The sequence below is a fragment of the Schistocerca americana genome, unplaced genomic scaffold (assembly GCF_021461395.2).
Source record: "Schistocerca americana isolate TAMUIC-IGC-003095 unplaced genomic scaffold, iqSchAmer2.1 HiC_scaffold_62, whole genome shotgun sequence".
Classification (NCBI taxonomy): Eukaryota; Metazoa; Arthropoda; class Insecta; order Orthoptera; family Acrididae; genus Schistocerca; species Schistocerca americana.
This window is the reverse complement of record NW_025726368.1, coordinates 289,586-305,778: the sequence shown is the minus strand read 5'-3', so window position 1 is coordinate 305,778 and position 16,193 is coordinate 289,586. Positions and strand designations below refer to the sequence as shown.

The 16,193-nt window shown below is 43.1% G+C and overlaps 1 protein-coding gene across 11 annotated transcripts in view; it reads left to right on the top strand.

Annotated features, from left to right (window-relative positions):
- The window catches only part of LOC124587769, a 165,754-nt gene that overhangs the window by 116,244 nt on the left and 33,317 nt on the right, over window positions 1-16,193 (top strand). For 3 of the 11 annotated variants that reach the window (XR_006975664.1, XR_006975663.1, XR_006975661.1), the window contains exon 2: window positions 6,076-6,283. The exons of the other annotated variants lie outside the window; for them this stretch is intronic. The gene's annotated coding sequence lies outside the window, so the exon portion shown is untranslated. The remainder of the gene's footprint in view (window positions 1-6,075; window positions 6,284-16,193) is intronic. 11 annotated transcript variants of the gene reach the window in all.

The following is a 16,193-nucleotide window of genomic DNA, read 5'->3' as shown; positions in this document are numbered from 1 at the left end:
TCGTGAGCGGCTACCTGCAGACAGAATAAAGAGGGAAAAATCATACATTTAGATGGTTTCAACAGATAAGTTGTGCGCAAGCTGAGACACAATTTTCATGTACCCCAAATAGTCACTTTTCCTATGACAAGGATAAATATGTATTTCTTCATTACAGTACCTGCTCCCACAAGCATGGCTTCAGGTGTGCCAGTTTCTTTAATGTCAATGTATTACTTAGACATTATCATGTAATTAACATGTGTAATATTTACCATATGGTGCAAAACAGCAGGTAACAGGAAAGTGTTTGTAGAATGTTCAGAAATACATAGGAAACGTGTTGACTATTTGAATAAAATAAAAAAGTACTATGAAGACTGTTGACCCATATATATTGTTGAAACATAAAATTGTAGTTCGCATACTACAACCCAAGAGTGAGGAAGTAGAAGTGCCAGTTTCAAAAGGACGTCATCTCATTACATTCCAGTTCGCAAATGAGTGCCCTGCGTAAAATTAGCTTTGAGTTTGGTGACAGGTGCCCTCTCAAATCTAGTGAAGAATTCAATATGTTGGCTACATTTCATAATAGCAATGTATGATGTAATATGCATCAGACTCAAAATTGTAGACCCCAATTTGTCATTGCGAACTTCTCAAATTTGGTGCAGTGTTTTACTTAAATGCACAATATCACATTAACTCTATTAATGAAATGATGGGCACCTCATCATTATGCTGTCACGTAAGGCTATAAGTAATGCAAAATGATTTTTTTTACGAGACAGTTTCAGTAAAACTCTTTGAGAAAGAATGCAAGGTGTGCGCCTGTCAGTGCCAGCAAATGATGTCTTGTAGTGCTAGTAGACATTTCCCAGTCCGCAACCCCCAACCACTACTGCTCTCCCCACGCTTGCCCAACTGACTGCAAATATACTGGCCACATTACTCTGCACACAATATACACACGTTGGTGAAAACCCTCGTACTTTACTTTCGCAAATTTTGAAAAATTATGGATCGATAAGGAGTACTTACTGAAATCTGTTGTTACCTTTCGTATTGTGACACATGGTCAATTGAACTTATTAGTACCCGAGATTGGGTTCAGTCCACGATGTGATAACCTATACCAATATCTTCAGAAGTGTTTCATGCAAACAGTTCTTCTTCCCTCTGCGAATTACTATTTCAGTTACCACAGAACTTCTGTAATATTTGCCTTCGATCGAATGTATCTCTACCTGTAACAGAATAATCACACCTGAATTGCTTCAATGTCTTCCTTTAACCCTCCCTGGTTGGAATTCCAAATACTTGAGCAGTAGCTGAGAATGGGTAGCACAAATGTTCTGTGCATTATAAAGCAGTATTCAAAGCTTCAAAGTAACAGATGTCCAACAAAGGCATATTTTAACCCCTTGTGGAAAGTTTTCTGTATGAGTGATGTACCACATATGTTCCCAAAAACATTACATGGAGTAAGGCCACAACTTTTTAGTATCTTGTTGGAGGTATCAATTATTCCACACCATCTTTTGCTTTCAAGGATCAGGATTATATTCAATGTACTTTGGTGGGTATGTGGTGAAATTTTCATTTCTCTAAGTTCTCTATATTAGTTCTTCTGTTAACTGCTTTTCTTTTCCTTGTGAGCTTACTGAACTGATTTTCTCACCGAAGCTCCTTGGCAGATTGAAACTGCAAGCCAGACCTGGACAGGAACCCAGAACCTCGCCTTCTGTGGGAAATTCTCATACCGAATAAGCTGTGTATACAGGCGTGACTCACAACTTACCCTCGCAAGTATGCTTCCTACCTTACAAGCTTCACAGTAGTTCTCCTGCATACACAGCACTTGTGGAAGGAAGTATACTGCAGACTGTTGTTTCCTCTAGACATGCAGAACTTGGGTGAAGTTTGGAAAGTAGGAAGTAAAGCTACGAGGGTAGGTTGTGAGTCACTTGGGTAGTTTAGTCAAAAAGAGCAGTGCTCTCAAAATGCGAGGTTCTGGGTTTGCGTCCCGGTCCCGTACACAGATTTAATCTGCCATTAAGTTTCATAACACTGCACACTACACTGCAGAATGAAATATTTATTCTAAATTTTCTCAACACTTTTAGAGAGTAATTAAAATTACCTGCTAATATGAAATGTCTAATATACTTCTCCAAATGTTTTTATGGGTCATCTTAAGTTTTATATCGCTTCATAAACAGTTGTTGATAACGGACATAATTTGTTTTATAATTTTCAGCAATCACCAAACACAAATTACATGTCAATAAATGGTTTGGTAATTCCAGATTGGGTTTCTCAAAATTTTCTGTGGTTTTTAGGTTGACAGTCAGCAGCGAACAAGAGCATTTTGTTGGAAATAGTGTTTTGTGATCTCACAATTTCATAGTTCAGAAGCAATGCAAATAAGCTAGAGGGAAAAAATCTAGTAATACAGAAATGTGTGGTAACAATGTGTACTGCTGATAACTGATCATATCTCAGAAGTGTCTTCATGGACTTCTGTGCTCTCACGTAAGTGCCAGTATGGTTACTTCCTAATGGTGTTTGTGGTTTATAGTCAGAATGAATTTAGGATGAACTTTTCAGTTTGCAACCACATCAGTAGAGGCAAAATTGCTATATAGACTATGATTTCTGATAAAAGTTATATTGTGGATACCTCCCAGATGTGCATTTCTTTTTAGTTTCTGTCCATGCTCATAAATGCAGAAGTATGTTAATCTTTCGCAACTTAACTGCTGAACCAATGTTGATGAAGTTAGGTGTGGAGGTAGCTGAGGAAGAACACAGGCAACTTTAGGAAGTGTGTAGTATAAGAGGCTTACTGATTTGATAAATATATCATGAAATACGGAACAAAAATTACTCTTTTGCAGAGCTATTTATTATTTGACTTTTGAACTGTATCATATGCACATCACGGGATGCTTAACCGAACAGGCAGATACATAGGGTAGCTGACATATTGCACATTCAACAGTTTATTTACTCACCATCCCTCATCATAACAAAACTACTTATATGTGAGTGCAGCTGTGTAGCAGCTAGTGTGATAAACATACATAATGAATACGCATCGAAATACTCATTAGAAACTTCTCCAATAAATTGCTCTGAAACTTCTGGGACTTAAAACACGGATGTTGAAAACTTTAGGGTCCTCCTAAATTGGTCAAGTGTGCACTACACTTCAGAGGCTGCTACCTCGGTATCTGACTGTGTGTGGATTGCACTCAAGAGCTTTTTAGAGGAGGTAACTCTCCATCCAGCTCACAGAATGACGCTGTACAAGGCCAGAAATATAAGTGTAAGTTTCAAAAGAACACCTCCCACTCCCACCCCCAGAGTTGAGAATATAAAAATCCTTGTAGTTAACTGCCAAAGCATTCACAACAGAGTGCTGGTTAGAAGTGCCCTTGAAACATAGTGAAGCTCACATAGTGCGGTACAGAACGTTGGCTGAAGCCTGAAATTGGTATCAGTGAGATATTTGGGTAAATTTAAGTGTATATTGAAAGGATAGGGTAATGCGAAACTCAAGTCAACTGAGATAGAAATTTGAAGCTGCATGTGAGATTGTTTGGGCAAGACTCAGTATCAGAGGTTGGCATAAAATAATTGGACCTTCTGTCACCCACTCATCTCCTGATGTAACTGAGATATATGTTCAGTTAACTAGATAAAATCAATAGTGTCAGAGCTCAGTGAGAAACTTGAAACTTTCAACACAGGACAGGAGCATGTAGAGGAACTATGTCCAAAGTTCAAAAGAATAGTTACCCAGACAGTGGATAGGTGTGTAACCAATAGAACAGTTCATAATGGGAGGGAACATCCATGATAGTCACTGTTAAGAAACTTCTAAAGAAACAGTGATTACTGCATAATAGGTGTAAAACAAAGCATAGTGCTATAAATAGAGAGATGCTAAATGAAACATGTTCGACCGTCAAGAGAGCAATACGTGAAGCTTTCAATGATTACTGTGGTGGAATACTGTCAAATGCTGTTTCACAAAACCGAAAGAAATTATGGTCATACGTAAAGGCTGTTAGTGGCGCCAAAGTTAGTGTCTAGTCCCTAGCGAATGAGACAGGAAATGAAATAGGGGGCAGTGAAGCAGGAGCTGAAACGTGACTGTAGGCTTTCCCGGCGTAAACTATTGAAGGTTTCTCAGGTCTCCAGCCGGGTGGTTGCGTTGATATCTCGCGACGTTTCGGGAAGTGTCACACTACCCATCTTCTGGCGAAGTGTCGAGATTCGTGGAGAGCGGGCTATTTATATGCCCGGTCACCCCCCTCCACTGAAGCTCGGGTGGCTGCGGTGGACCAGCGGCGTGCGCGCAGTGGTGGGGATGGCGGTCGCCCCCGGCGGCCGCGTTCGGTTCTCGGTGTAAGCATTCTGTTTGCGTCAGCGGCGGTGGTCATTGACGGGTGCGCTCCCGACAGATTGCCGCTATCGCCGGGTTCCATGCTGCGCCGAGTTGGTATCCCTCGTCTCTGTTGACCAGATTCTTGTGAATCCTTATTTCTATGGATTCTTTGATCACGCTTTCCCAAAATCCAGATGCTCGGCACAGTACCTTCGTGTTTTCGAAGTTAAAGGTGTGTTCTTCATTGATGCTGTGTTCTGCTATGGCTGATTTTTCTGTGTGGCCTAGTCGCAAACATCTGATATGTTCTTTGCAGCGTTTAGATATGCAGCGCTGTGTTTGCCCAATGGGCAGCCTTAGCAGAACACAGCATCAATGAAGAACACACCTTCAACTTCGAAAACACGAAGGTACTGTGCCGAGCATCTGGCTTTTGGGAAAGTGTGATCAAAGAATCTGTAGAAATAAGGATTCACGAGAATCTGGTCAACAGAGACGAAGGATACCAACTCAGCGCAGCATGGAGCCCGGCGATAGCAGCATTCCGTCGGGAGCGCGCACGTCAATGTCCACCGCCGCTGACGCAAACAGAATGCTTACACCGAGAACCGAACGCGGCCGCCGGAGGCGACCGCCATCCCCACCACCGCGCGCACGCCGCTGGTCCACCGCAGCCACCTGAGGTTCAGTGGAGGGGGGTGACCGCACATGTAAATAGCCCACGAATCTCGACACTTCACCAGAAGATGGGTAGTGTGACACTTCCCGAAACGTCGTGAGATATCGACGCTACCACCCGGCTGGAGACCAGAGAAACCTTCGTCAGGAGCTGAAATGCTTAACTCAGTTCTCAAATGTTCCTTTACAAAGGAAAACACAGGAGAATTGCTTCAATTCAACCCTTGTATCTCTGGAAAGATCAGTGAAATAAATGTTGGTGTCAGTAGTGTTCAGTTAAAACCTGAAATTGTTAAAACTGAACAGAGCTCCAGGACAGTGTGAATCCCAGTCATATTCTATACTGAGCTAGTCCCTCTCCTAACTATAATCTATTGGTCAAAAAGGGGTAGTAGAAGTGATAGATAAAATTACTGTCCAATACCCTTGACATAGATTTGTTGTGTAATCTTAGAACATATTCTGAGCTCAAACATAATGAGGTATCTCAAACAGAAGACCACCTAGGTGCCAACCAGCATCGATTCCAAAAACATTGATCAGGTGAAGCCCAACTCGCACTTTTCTCACATGACATACTGAAAGCTTTGATCGATGCAGCGATTTAGAGGCAGCATTTCTTGGTTTTTGAAAAGCATTTGGCTCACAGTCAGTACCAAACCTATGCTTATTGTTAAAAGTATGGTCATATGGGGCATCAAGTGAAACTTGATTGGATTGAGGACTTTCTGGTAGGGAGAACACATGTTGTCGTGGATGGAGAGTCATCTTCAGATATAGAAGTGACTTTGGGTATGCCCCAGGATAGTGTCGGGACCCTTGCTGTTCATGTTGTTTTTGACCTTGTGCACAATATTAATAGTAACCTGAGACATTTTGCAGATAATGCAGTTATCTATAGTAAAATACCATCTGAAAGAAGCTGCATAAATATTGTCATATCTTGATAAGATTCCATAGTAGTGTAAAGCTCTTGTTCCCAAAAATCTTATATATACAGGATTCATTTTTTTTCCTTGCAGAAAATTTGAGGGAGCCATCTGGAGGTGGCATTGAGGCAGCAGCAACAACATACATCACAACCTGTCCGTGATGCGTCTGGCACCATCACCACATACAGTTAAATTGTTGGCTACCCTCACCACATGTGGGGGGATCAGCGACTCCGTAGCAGCATCCGGGCCCATCGTGGACGCCGTCCATGTGTGCTGGACCATCACAGGTGCATTGGTAGGTAGTGCTTGGCTCAGTGGAGAACAATAGAGAAGAGGAAAGGGCCCTTTGGTGCATTGGTAGGATAGAAGGTATTTGTGTGCTGGACTGGGGTCAGGGGAAGGGATGAACATGCGGAGGACACGGACTAGCAAAGGTTGAGGACTGGGGGATCGCGGGAACGAAGAGTGTGTCATACGAAGAGTTCCCACCTGTCCAGTTCAGAAAAGCTGATCTTGGTAGGAAGGATCTATATGATGCATTCCTTAGAGTGAAACACATTTTGTCGGATAGCATGATCAACAAATGTGTAGTCCAGCTGTCTCCTGACAACAGTATGGTGGTGGCCATTCCTCCAGACAGACAGCTTGTCATGCGTTTTTAGAATGTAGCACAGTGGTTGCAGCTTAGTTTGTAGATCACACGGCTGCTTTGACAGGTGGCTCTGCCTTTTATGGGGTAGGAGATTCCAGTGACAAGACTGGAGCAGGTGGTAGTGGAAGAATGTATGGGACAGGACTTGCATCTGGGTCTATTACAGGGGCATTACAGGAAGATTCAGTGGATGGCAGAATACCACTGTGAGGATAGTGGATAGGACATTCCTCATTCCACAACACAACGAGGGGAAATCGAAACCCTGGTGGAGAATGTGATTCAGTTTCTCCAGTCGTCAGGGGAGAGCCCCTTTGTGACCAGACTGTGGATTTGTGAGCTGTGGGAGATGACTGGCGGGATCAGGCCTGGGAGATGTGTTTCTGGAAAAGGTGCGGAATGTAATTTAGAATGGTGTGGAATGGGTGGCAGCTGCCGAAGCGGATGTATTCTTGGTACTTTAGATGTGGATGGAGGTACCAATGTGGCCATCCTTGAGGTGGTGGTAGAGATAAATAATGATGGCTTGTTGGATGGAGAAGGAGCAGTGAAGTAAATGGGGAGAAGGTGTTGAGGTTCTGGATGAATGTCTGTAGGTGATTCTGTGGATAACCTTATTTCTCATCAGTTCTTTGCTCATTAGGTTAATCATTCCACTCAACAGATCGTGCATTACTTCACTTCACTTTCTGTGAGGATAACAATGTCATCAACTAATCTTATCGTTGATATTCTTGACCCTGGATTTCAACCCATCTTGGAATCTTTCTTTCATTACCATCCCTGTTTGTTCTGTATGTAGATCGTACAATAGGGACAAAAGACTACATCCCTTCTCTAAGAGGAGTGCTTCATTCTTGGTATTCCATTCTTACTGATATTTCCTGGTTATTATTGTTGCATACGTCAGCAACTGGGGGGGGGGGGGGGGGGGGTAGCAGGAAGCGATGAGGAAACAGGAGCTGAAGCTGTGGCTGGTGCCAGAGCTGATGTCCACTTCCTGGTGTTTGTTTTATGACTATCCCAGAATTTCAGCTAAGAAATAAGGCAGAGGGCACTTCTCTGCACCTAGCGACAGTGCGAGGTCTTCTGTTGATGACTACAGCGACATCTTGAAGTGGTGCGAGAGCCCCGTGGATAGCTGCATAATGAAGAGAAACGGACACATGTGGACTTCCGCTGTCACTGCTAGCCACCAAGCGGTGTGTGGCGGGGGGCACTATTCGCGGCGAAGTCATATCGCCCCCTCCGTTGCACTCGCGGATCTCGTGAGGGGATAAAAGACTGTCTGAATGCCTCAGTACGAGCTCTGATTTCCCTTAACTTTGAATGGTGATCATTGTGTGATATAAAAGTAGTTGGTAATAATATATTCTCTACATCCTTGGCGAAAACCGGATTTTGGAATTTAGTGAGCAGCCCCTTCTGTTTAGCGCATCGTCTATCTGCAAGTGTGTCGCACTTCAAACTTTCTATGAGATTTGAAACGCTCTTGCGATGGCTAAATGCACCAGTCACAAACCTTGGTGTTTTTCTTTGGACTTGCTCAATTTCTTGAATCAGACACAACTGGTAAGGGTCCCACACAGATGAACAATAGTCTACCACTGGATGAACAAAAGTATTGTAAGCAATTTCCTTTGTTGAAGGACTGTATCGCTTCAGGATTCTACCAATAAACCCCAATCTAGAGTTTGCCTTACCTGTTACATGTGTAATCTAATCGTTCCGTTTGAGATCATTTCGTATAGTCACACCCAGATACTTGACATATGTTACCACTTCCAAAGACTGGACGTTTATTTTGTACTTATACATTAATGTGGATTTTTGCTTTGTTATGCGCAGTAGGTAACACATACTAATATTGAGAGATAAGTGCCATTCATTACGCCACATGTTTATTTTCTGCAAATCCTCATTGATTTGTTCACAATTTTTGTGTGATACTACTTTTCTGTAGACTACAGCGTCATCGGCAAACAGTCAAATGGCGTTGTCAGTATGATTAACCGGATCATTTATGTAAATCGTAAAAAGCAGCGGACCTATTACACTGCCTTGAGCCACACCTGATGTTAGGCTTGTTTCTGTTGAAGTCTCCACATTCAGGACGACATACTGCTTTCTGTCTATTAGAAAACTTTCTATACAACCGCATATGTTGACAGATAGACTGTAAGCGTGCACTTCTAGGAGCAAGCGACAGTGGGGAACTGAGTCGAACGCCTTTCGAAAGTTGGGGTATATAATGCACAGAGGGGGCCAGCTGTGTCTCGCATGACCACTGTTCCCTAAAACAGTGCTGGTTTCTGCAGATGAGCTTCTTAGTCTAGAAAGGTCTTTATATCTGAACACAAAATATGTTCCACGATGGTACAACAAATTGATGTCCGTGAAATTGGCTGGTAATTATGTGCATCCGATTTTCTACCCTTTTTGTAATTTGCTGTGAGCTGGACCTTCTTCCAGCCGTGGAACTTTTCACTGTTCCATTGATTTCTGGTAGATGACGGATAAGAATGGTGCTATATTTGTAGCGTAGTCAACATAAAATATTACAGGGATACTGTCTGGACCAGATGTGTTCCTGGTATCTAAGGATCTGAACTGTTTCACAATCCCAGATACACTAAACACTGTCAGCCATCCTTGCATTTGTTCGATAATTGAAAGGGGAATGGTACTGCAGTCCTGTACCATAAGTGAGTTTTTAAAAGCTAGGTTTAGAATTTCAACCTGCAGTTTATCATCATCTACTACATTACCTGTACTGTCAGCCAGAGAAGGTATTGAATTATTTGTAGCGTTCATAGATTTTATGTGCGACCAAAATTTTTGGGGGTTATTTTTAGAACCTGCAGGTATAATATTGCTTTCAAATTCGTTAACAGAATCTCTCCTTGACCTTTTGACAGCTGCTTTCATTTCGCATAATTTCTGTTTTTCAGCAGAGCAGTGACTATGTTTGAAAATTCTGTGCTTTCCCAGCAACTTCCTAATATGTTTGTTGAACCAAGGTGGATCCTTTCCTTGCCCTATATTTTTGCTAGGCACATATTTCTCTAGCACGTGGTGGACAATACCTTTAAATTCCAACCAGAGATGCTCAATATCTTTTTGTCCCGTGGTGAATGCTTGGAGCTGACTATGAATATCTTCATTAATGACACTCTTATTTGCTTTTCCAAACAAGAAAACTCTAAACTATTTCTTTGGTTTTCTTGCAACTTCCACTGACATAGAAGCCACAACCACATTATGGTCACTAATACCTTCTTGTAGATGAACTTCTTCAAAAAGTTCAGGTCTGTTCGTCGCCAAGATATCTAATAAGTTCTCATCTCATCCCAGAGCCCCAAGAAGCTGAAGGGTATGCGAACTGCATTACCTGGGCAGACCACAAACCCTAGAACAGAGTATCAGTTACAGAATAGCCCAATTTACAGGTGTGAAGTTGATTCAGGTGCTCCCACCGCAATTTGCATGGACCTTCTGTCAAAATATGCAATTGCCAAGCAACATTATGACAATATCTTGTACCCAGCACTTCTGACCACTGTGTGATCTGAAAAAAATTAGAAAAAAAGTTCATTGCGTTTATACATTGCCTTAGTGAGTGGAGCAGGTGCAGGCAGCTTACTAGAGCGAGGAGTGGTGTCACCGTCTGTGAAGCAACTATGCTGGTGATGTGCTGTTGCGAAGTGGTAGAACGAGAAGAGAAGCAAATGTTGGTCCCGCATGTGGCAGGTGCGTAGTTTACCCATCTTGTGCTTAAAAGTTCAAACAAAGCATTCTGCTTCTCCATTGGACTGCTGCACTTGGGATGCGATAAATCCCATTGGCTGTACAGAAGTCATCGAATTCTTCGGACACAAATTGTGGTCCGTTGTCAGTCACAAGCAATGCTGGTAGACCTTCAAGGCAAAATATGAATGCAAGGCTTGAAGATTGTAAAGCATCGTCGTAGAGTGTGTGGGAACCATAAAAGGAAAGAAACTTGCTGTACATTTCAGAGACAGTCGGCCAATGAGTGTTCTGGTAGTGTCCAGCAAAACCCAAATGCAAATGCTGGCTTTCGCCAATCAAAGAACTGTTGTGGAGGACCCGGCTTGTGTTCCGCACAAGTAAGGCTCTGAATCCAGAATGAGATTTTCACTCTCCAGCAGCGTGTGCGCTGATATGAAACTTCCTGGCAGATTAAAACTGTGTGCCGGACCGAGACTCGAACTCTGGAGCTTTACCTTTCGCGGGCAAGTGCTCTACCAACTGAGCTACCCAAGCACGACTCACGCACCGTCCTCATAGCTCTCGCAGGAGAGCTTCTGTAAAGTTTGGAAGGTAGGAGGCGAGGTACTGGCGGAAGTAAAGCTGTGAGGAGGGGGTGTGAGTCGTGCTTGGGTAGCTCAGTCGGTAGAGCACTTGCCCGCAAAAGGCAAAGGTCCCGAGTTCGAGTCTGTCCGGCACACAGTTTTAATCTGCCAGGAAGTTTCAAGGCTCTGAATAGTTACCTGCTGTACTTGGAAGTCCATGCCAAACCGCATACCATGTTGGTGAGCCAGTTGCTTGGTATGGGCTATGACTTAGTGGCCCTGATGAAGCAGAATAAGAAAATGTCTCCAGAGATCCTCTGGAATTGCCACACACAACTGTTCAGATTCAGTACGCTGCAGTATGACACTTCATAGCACAGGCAAGTCATGCTGATATGCAAAGTCTCGACAAACCCCAGGCTACCAGTTTGTTTCACAGTGAGTGACCAATTGGTGTGGATGTAGTACAACATAATCCACAAGTAGGGATCTGCTGTCATTGCCTGGGCAATCTTCTGGTTGTCTAAAGGAAACTGACAGACCTGTGACTCAGTGTGGCAACAAGACACTTCTGATGCTTCAAAGTCTGCACCCAGTGCCAAAGGAAGATGCAAAAGTGTGTCTGCATTGGCACGCTTTGCTGTGGGCCTGTGCATTATCTCGCGTTGTAGTGCTATAAGATGAGAGCCAAATGTTGCAGTTTATGTGCAGTGAAATTCTGAATGAGCTTGGCTGGGTTAAAAACTTACTGCAAAGGGTTGTGACCGGTAATCAAGTAGAACTTTCTTCTGTGCAAATACTGGTGAACTTTAGTCATTCCAGAGATGATGGCAGGAGGCTCCTTCTCTATTTCCAGATGGTAGCTCTGAGCTTTGTTAAGCAATTTGGAGCCAAAAGCTACTGATCTGTGGGTAGAACCAATCCTGCAGCAAAGACTTACTAAGAGGCATTAGTAGTCAAGACCATAGGTTTTGAAGGATCAAAATGAATGAGGCAGTGATCACTGAGGAAAGAGTCTTTGAGTCGTCGAAAAGCAGGGTCACGTTCTTGGGACGACACAAAAGGTACATTCTTCAGCAAAGACAGTGCAGTGGTGCCGCAGTCGGAGCTGGATTTGGAGTGAAGCAGATGTAATACATCAGCTTGCCTAGCACTGACTGCAGTTCTTTGGAGATCTGAGGCTACGAAGGACCTGCAAGTGTGACTACACCAGATGAACTCCCTCATAATTAATTACGTACCCCAAGTACTCGATCTCAGTTTGAAAAAACACATGCTCAGGTCTGTTGCATTTTAGGCCTCTTCTGATAACACTTGGCACAGGCTGCACCATTTATAAAGGTGCTCATCTGCTTTGGGATCATCTAAACAATTTGTACACAAAGACACAGGTGCAGCTAATTGTTCCAAACAGCACTGAAAAATTGGAGGTGTGGGTGCACTACCGAAAAGCAAATGAAGAAATTTGATGAGTCCCGTATGTGTATTAATGACACACACCTGCTGTGATTGTTCATCTAAAGGAATCTGGAGGAAGGCATTGTGTAAATCAATCTTAAAGTAACAACAGCTCCCAAACGTTCAACAAGTTAACCAGGTGGAGTCAGAGAAAATTAATCCGTTTCTATTCGGGGGTACAATGTTGCTATCTTCTTCTTTTTCTTCTTCTTCTTCTTCCATGGCACTACAATCCAGTATGAACCTTGGCCTTCCCAATGAGCTTCCACCATCCATCACTGTCACATGCTACCCTCCTCCAGTTTTTTTATCCGAGCTTCCATATGTCTTCTCTCACTCCATCCAGCCATCTTGCTCCAGGTCGACCTCGCCCTCTTTGTGCTCCCGGATTATCAAGGAGAATCTTCTTTATCACCTCAGACTCCCTCCGTTCTTGCCACATGACGTGCCCATGTTGTCCTTCTTGATGGTATGATTTTTGTTACAGGAGCATCAGCATATGTAATGTACAATTCTGCATTGTACCTTTCCTCTGTTGTTCTGTGTCACACACAGGGCCAGTTATTCTCTGCAAAACTTTCCTCTCAAATATGTCGAGCAGCCTTGCATCGGTTTCTGTCAAGGACCATGTTTCTACATCTACATTTATACTGCGCAAGCCACCCAACGGTGTGTGGCGGAGGGCGCTATATGTGCCACTGTCATTACCTCCCTTTCCTGTTCCAGTCTCGTATGGTTCGCGGGAAGAACGACTGTCTGAAAGCCTCCGTGCGCGCTCTAATCTCTAATTTTACACTCGTGATCTCCTCGGGAGGTATAAGTAGGGGGAAGCAATATATTCGATACCTCATCCAGAAACACACCCTCTCGAAACCTGGCGAGCAAGCTACACCGCGCTTCAGAGCGCCTCTCTTGCAGAGTCTGCCACTCAAGTTTGCTAAACATCTCCGTAACGCTATCACGGTTACCAAATAACCCTGTGACGAAACGCGCAGCTCTTCTTTGGATCTTCTCTATCTCCTCCGTCAACCTGACCTGGTACGGATCCCACACTGATGAGCAGTACTCAAGTATAGGTCGAACGAGTGTTTTGTAAGCCACCTCCTTTGTTGATGGACTACATTTTCTAAGGACTCTCCCAATGACTCGCAACCCGGTACCCGCCTTACCGACAATTAATTTTATATGATCATTCCACTTCAAATCGTTCCGCACGCATACTCCCAGATATTTTACAGAAGTAACTGCTACCAGTGTTTGTTCCGCTATCATGTAATCATACAATAAAGTATCCTTCTTTCTATGTATTCGCAATACATTACATTTGTCTATGTTAAGGGTCAGTTGCCACTCCCTGCACCAAGTGCCTATCCGCTGCAGATCTTCCTGCATTTCGCTGCAATTTTCTAATGCTGCAACTTCTCTGTATACTACAGCATCATCCACGAAAAGCCGCACGGAACTTCCGACACTATCTACTAGGTCATTTATATATATTGTGAAAAGCAATGGTCCCATAACACTCCCCTGTGGCACGCCAGTGGTTACATGCTACGTTCTGTTTGCTAAAAACTCTTCAATCCAGCCACACAGCTGGTCTGATATTCTGTAGGCTCTTACTTTATCAGGCAACGGTGCGGAACTGTATCGAACGCCTTCCGGATGTCAAGGAAAATAGCATCTACCTGGGAGCCTGTATGTAATATTTTCTGGGTCTCATGAACAAATAAAGTGAGTTGAGTCTCACACAATCACTGTTCCCAGAATCCATGTTGATTCCTACAGAGTAGATTCTGGGTTTCCAGAAAAGACGATACGCGAGCAAAAAACATGTTGTAAAATTCTACAACAGATCGACGTCAGAGATATAGGTCTATAGTTTTGCGCATCTGCTTGACGACCCTTCTTGAAGACTGGGACTACCTGTGCTCTTTTCCAATCATTTGGAACCTTCTGTTTCTCTAGAGACTTGAGGTACACGGCTTTCCGAAGCGTAAGTGAGAACCATTGGATAAGTAGTGAATTTTGTTGGGCTACTGAGGAGACTGGACTGGAATAAATCACTAAAGGCAAAATATATGTTATTTGCTGATATCAGTCTAATCTTAGTTACAGTTGAGATCTCATTAAAGCAAGTGACTGTGGAACCAAGATACTTGAAGCAATCAACCCTTTAAGATGTGCATCCATTCACACCGAAAGTTGACGGCATATTCATTGATATGCTTCCCCACCGGCCATGTATTTAGTTTTATCTTCATTTACCATAAGACCCATCTTCTTACTTGCTTGACTAAGGCTGTAAAAGTTTCTTTCAGTGCTGGTACTGTCCATGGTATGTTTTCTATGTCATCTGCATGTGCTAAAATCTGTGCTATTTTTTATTTCTAGGAAGTTTGAGTAATTTCTTCAAACTCGAATGCAGCTTCTTACGTTGGACATCATAATTTTAACCATTCTCAGGAGCTTTCCATGTATCCCTATCTCCTGTAATGCATGAAACAACTAGTTTCTATTGATGCTGTCGTATGCAGCCTTAGTCAATAAAAAGGTGATATTTGACAGTTTTCTCCAAAATTTGGCGCAGGTTGAAAATGTGATATATTGTTGACCTCCCTCGTTGAACTCCGCTAGTACCTTGTACCCCAGGTTCAGGAGGGCGATTCCACAGTGGTTTCTAAACTCCATTCAGTTGACCTTTTTATCTATGGGACATGATATTCCTTCATTCCATTCATCTGGTATCCTCTCCTGTTCCCATATGAGAGTGATAAGTTTAAACAGAGACTGCTCTAACGTTGTTCCTCCACATTTTAACAATTCTGCTGGAATGCTATCAGTGCAGGGAGCCTTGTTGTTCTTCAGTTTCTGTAAAGGTTTTTAGAACTATTCAGGGGTTCAATGTTGCCTTAGTCTGCACAAATACACAATTTGCCTGAAGGCTTCTTGACAAAGTACTAATGGAGACGCCCACTGACTGGCCGTGATGGATGCCACAGTGAAAGTTCCAAGCAGCCTGTTCCCAGAGCACGTGTAGTATAGTGTCAGGCCTGAAGAAGTGAGGCTGTGCATTGTCTTTAGTGGTCACATGCACAGCAGAATTAGAAGCTTTGCCTAAGCTGTCACCGAACAAGTCTTTGAATTCAGCACACAATTGACCGACACTGTCCTTGAAATCAAAATTAGCAACAGACAACACATTTGTGGAACACACACACACACACACACACACACACACACACACACACACATATCCAAACAAATCATGGTCAAACATATTTGCACTGTTCTGTGAACGCATACCCAGAAGTTTGTCTTTTGTAAATTCTTGTATGTTGAAGGAAGGTTGCAAGAACCTAGCACGGAATGTTAATTCCGTTATATGGTGTAAGTGTAATGTAAGATTTGTGCAGCTTGGACTTGCTAAGATGATCAGAAGCATTGAGACAGGGAAAGAAACTGAGACACTCTTAACTAATTGCAACTGAATAGTGCAGCCACCTACTACAAGGTCCACAAAAAGCTGCGTTGTGCTAAAGAAAATGCCACTGATTTCATGATTTGTAAACTACCACTCTTCTCCTCCACACTAGAAGTTCTGTTTGGTTCAGGATGCACAACATGTACAACAAAATTTGACTTCTGTGGGTGTATATTAGGAGAGGGAGGCTTCTCTTTCTGTAAGCAGACCGCTTGAACATGTCCGTTCTTGCCACCTGAAAAACAAGGTGCATTTCTTGGCAGGTAGAAGCTATGCTTATGAGCTAAGAAGCAGTGCGGGC